At 42.6% G+C, this 4,680-nt stretch overlaps 1 non-coding gene across 1 annotated transcript; it reads right to left on the bottom strand.

The window, feature by feature from the left end:
• Window positions 1-3,699: 3,699 nt before the first annotated feature.
• Window positions 3,700-3,772, bottom strand: Trnak-cuu. The gene has a single exon. It is a non-coding gene; the product is annotated as a tRNA-Lys (tRNA).
• Window positions 3,773-4,680: the final 908 nt, after the last annotated feature.

Raw genomic sequence — 4,680 nt, 5'->3', positions numbered from 1 at the left:
AAACATTGTGTTAGTGTCAATAAGTCATACATAATATAATTAACATGTGCTCTCCCTCTGTGTATGTACAAGAGTTGATATCAAAGGAACAGAAAGTAGAATCATGGCTAGCCAAGGCTGTAGAAGAGGGGAATTGTGGATGGGGAGTTCTCTTGGAGTCATAAGTTACTGTTATGGGAACAAATTGTGGTTCATATAGATAAAGAAAAGTACTGTATTTTTTCTAAACACAAAGTAGTGGTACATTTTAAGGAACTAGATGTTTTTGTTACAATAATTTGAACATTAATGTATGCATCTATCAAAATATAGCAAAGAGGTTTTGGTTACATAATGCCTCGCCGTGCCCCAGTTTCGGGCAGTTTTGGAATCACTGCTTGGCTCAGGTTGGGACTTTGGAGCCCAGGCTGCCATCTCTTTTGTTTGCTTGCTCCAGATTCTTGAAGCATCACTTTGCTACTGTTCCCTAGAGGCCCAAGTGTGAGCTGGATCAGAACATGACACCTTTATTTTGGCTGCAGAAAGTGTGAGTGGGGCCGGGAGTGCCAGGCTAAGGGGAAGGGTCAGGGCCAAGCGCCTAAGAGCTTGTACAAAAAGAAGCTCCGCCATGGATAAAACCTCATGTAATTGTTGAGGCTCACTTTATAGTAAACATGGTGCTGGGCACCGTCTTAGGTTTTCACAATAACCATGTGATACAGGTAAGTATGAGCTTCGGGTAGACAGTCATTAAAAGTAGTGTCTTCCAGGGGACATGCTGGAGCAGGCCAGCTCCTAAATATCTATGTAGTAACTTTTTGGAAGGAAAGTAAAAATAGACATTTTGACTCAGACACCTGTATTCCCTTAGGTAACTCAGAGGTAACAAAGCGCTATCACCTTGGGGGGAAAAAAAGAAGTCTAGCAGACAATTCTTATGATACAATGGATCTTAATTATGTAGGTGAACGAATTTGTATAGCACATTTTGAGCTTCTTGCTACCATAAAAATAAGCCAACAATTCCTTATCTTAATACAGATTTTGTCAGAGCATTTATTAAGTACCTGTTAAGTGCATGACTACATGGTAAGTCCTGGGGGCAATTACTCCAAGATGCAGCATGTTAGCATGATCTGACAGATATTTAGCGTCCTAGCAGGCTTTGTTTAAACACAAAATGTTTGGAAACCCTGATGAACCTTCTAGGGTAGGGCGAACCTTGTTGAGGATTTAGTGTCCTAGAGAGAAGTAGTGTTCTCTGGTCTCTTGTTTACCGGGGTGCCTCCAATCATGCATCAAGAAATGAGAAAATTTGAGAAACCATTTCCAAAATTATCAAAGATCCTGCTCCTCCCAATACCTCCCTGTATCCAGTGAGACTGGTGGAGAGAGGAATGGCTAAGCAAGGGGTGCTGCTGAGGTTTCCTGAGTGTCTGTGATGGCTCTGTCCCTGCTAGAAGAGGTGTGTTGTCTGGAATGTGTAGACTCATTTCAGTAATTAGTCTGGTTGTTTAGATGGTGGATCCTTGAGGTTTTGAGGGCAAACTGGGCTTCACAATCATGGGAAGAGACTCTTCATTTTGGGCTACTGGCTGCAGGTAATGAGGTCCATGGTTTGTGGTAACTGAGGGCAGAAAGGGTGTGTGACTACTCATGTAGCTTCATTTAGTGAGCTTAGTGCTTGAAGGAATCTTCTGATAAAGATCACAGGGCCTATCTCTTAGAGACTGCTGTTCCTGGACCTCAGTAGATGCTCTGCATTGTTCTCTCTCTCTCTCTCTCTCTCTCTCTCTCTCTCTCTCTCTGAGGAGTATCTTGAAATTTCATCATTGAAAAGTCATTTGTTAGTACAGTTTTCCTATACAATTATTTCCCCCTAAATCTAATTTTCTTTTCGGTATCAAATTCAGTTACATGAACACCTAGCTCTTAGGGATAGAATTTGAATTGTGACATGTATAGTCTCCCACAGATACATCATCACAATCAAGAGTTAACATATTTTCCTAAAAATCCCCTTTTAATAATTTTACAATCATTTCCAGTTCCCACACCCCTCCCATGTAACATGATTTTTGCTATTATATGTTAGTTTTTCCTCTTCTAAAACTTCATTAAAATAAGAATCAAACAAGGTATATTTTAAACAGTTTGAATTTTGAATATTCCATGTATGTATAAACTGTATCTTGGTCATATCCACCCCTTATTACCCTTGTTTAATTCCCTCAAGGACCTCCATCCCATGCCATATCCTTTCCAATGCTATGCCCTTATTTTCCATCCATCCATTCATTCATTCATTCATTTATTCATTTATTATTTTTCAGGCTCTATGTTCAGCTAATGCTGCCCATGTTCTCATGGGTATAGGACCATCCTGTGGGTCACAGGGAACTTATCAGTGCCCACATTTTTAACGAATAGTGACTCTCCCCCAGAGTCTTTGGGAGAGGGTGGTGTTCATATGGCTGTCATTTATGAGTGAATACCTATAGTCACCTATTTTATGCACCTCTACATTAAACATTTCTCATTGCAATAAGCAACTTTTCTGATGAAAATTGAAACAGAACAAATCTATGGATATAGCATAGATATCTAGAAAGAAGTCTGACAACCTGAACATTTAGAAAAATAGCACCAATTGGTTCTCCTCTAGGGCCTATGATTTCTATGACTGTGGGGTTTTGTCTCTGTAGTAGTAGGCATAAATTCCCTCTTCTGGACTATATTACAAATCCAATAAAAATAAAAGAGGTTGGTAACTTCATAAACTGTCTTTCTGTAATTGCAGTGGGGTTAGATTTGCCTGGCAGGTCAGTGTTTTAACATGCAGAGGCCAGCACTGGGTAAGACCATTGAAGTCTCTTCCTCCACAGCGGCCTCCATAGCTTAACCTTCCAGAACTATTAGAGCAAGCCAACGGGCAGAGTTTCCTTGTCAGTTCAAAGTTCATTTCTCTGTGCCCTGCAACTAAAGTGTGTGCTATCTTCAGGAACAGGGTCTTACCATCTGGTTATGGTGGGCAAGTGTAGTGGTTGGAATGAGAATGGCAGCCATAGGCTAATATTTGAATACTTGGTCTCCAGTTGGTAGAACTGTTTGGGAAGGATTAGAGGTATGAGGGAAGTATGTCACTTGGGGTGGACATTAAGGCTCCAAAAGACTTGTGTGATTCCCAGTGTGCTTTCTCTGCTTCATGATTATGGATAGAGATATAAGCTCTCAGCTCTCCCTTTGACCCACCATGATGGGCTCTAACCATCTGAAACAGTTTCAGTTAGTCAGATGTTTTATTTTATTAATTGGTTTATTTTAAGTAAAGCTAGTATATGTTTTACTTTACAAGTTGTCTTGGTTGGGGTGTTTTAACCCAACAATTTAAAAGGAACTAGAAGTAGTTCCATGGTTAATTTTAAAAATTGGGTTGTTTGTCTTTTTATTGCTATTGTTTTCACTTCTTTGTAGATTCTAGACACTCAACTGTTGGGGCAGCTGGCCCAATCCCTGCGTTCAGGGGCGTGGCTGCTCCAGCGGGGTAGCCATGCCCCTTAAATAGGATTGGGGAGCCGGAAGGTCCCCCGGTTCGTTTGCCCCGCGCTCACTCCGCTGGACCCTTGGTTCTGTAAGTTCCCTTATCTCCCTTTGTATTAAACTTGAATAATTATAAAAGGACTATTTTTGGTTATTTCCAATCTTCGCCGCATCATCTGGCGCCCAACGTGGGGCTCGAACCCACGACCCTGAGATTAAGAGTCTCATGCTCTACCGACTGAGCTAGCCGGGCAAACAGCTTCTGGGCCGAGCAAAGCAGCCGGCCCGGCACAGTAAAGGATACTGCGTTGCTCCGAATGGAGGCGTGGGAATAATAATAATTAAAAAAAAATGCGTTCTCCGGCTCAATCAGCTTAATTAAAGTTGAGCCGGCTCCACCCGCCCGCAGCGCGCGGAGCAGCCCGTGAGACCGGGCAAACAGCTCCCGGGCAGCAGGCCTGGTTTCAGGCGCGGTTTCGTCTGGGAGGGAGGGGGGAGCGCGGGCTCCGGCCGGGCCGCGGGGCCAAAGCGAGTCGCGGTTTGACCCACGAGGTTTTTCTGTTGCACATTTTGGAAGTTTCTCGTTTGTGCTTCCTGGTTGCTTTGGTAATTTTACTCTCCTTCTCAGATCTTTGATGGGGTTGAAGATTAGATAATGGTAGCTACCTTCTAGATTATTTAGACTTCTCAAAGTAGAGTGATTAGAAAAATTCTTCGTTATATACTTCTCGCCTGATATTGTTTACTTTTTGTAATTTTATATGATCAGTTCCCATTGTATATAGTTGTATTTGGTTTCTGAATCTGTCTTATTTAGACAAAAAAGGGGAGATGTTGGGGCAGCTGGCCCAATCCCTGCGTTCAGGGGCGTGGCTGCTCCAGCGGGGTAGCCATGCCCCTTAAATAGGATTGGGGAGCCGGAAGGTCCCCCGGTTCGTTTGCCCCGCGCTCACTCCGCTGGACCCTTGGTTCTGTAAGTTCCCTTATCTCCCTTTGTATTAAACTTGAATAATTATAAAAGGACTATTTTTGGTTATTTCCAATCTTCGCCGCATCACTCAACCTTTGTCAGATGTATTGTTGGCAAAGATTGGGCGGCGGGTTAAGCTCTACTTTCTTTTTCAGTATGTTGATATCCAGGTTTCTCAGCACCATTTGTTG

This window comes from Arvicola amphibius, chromosome 5, assembly GCF_903992535.2.
Source record: "Arvicola amphibius chromosome 5, mArvAmp1.2, whole genome shotgun sequence".
Lineage (NCBI taxonomy): Eukaryota > Metazoa > Chordata > Mammalia > Rodentia > Cricetidae > Arvicola > Arvicola amphibius.
This window is presented reverse-complemented; position numbering and strand designations above follow the sequence as displayed.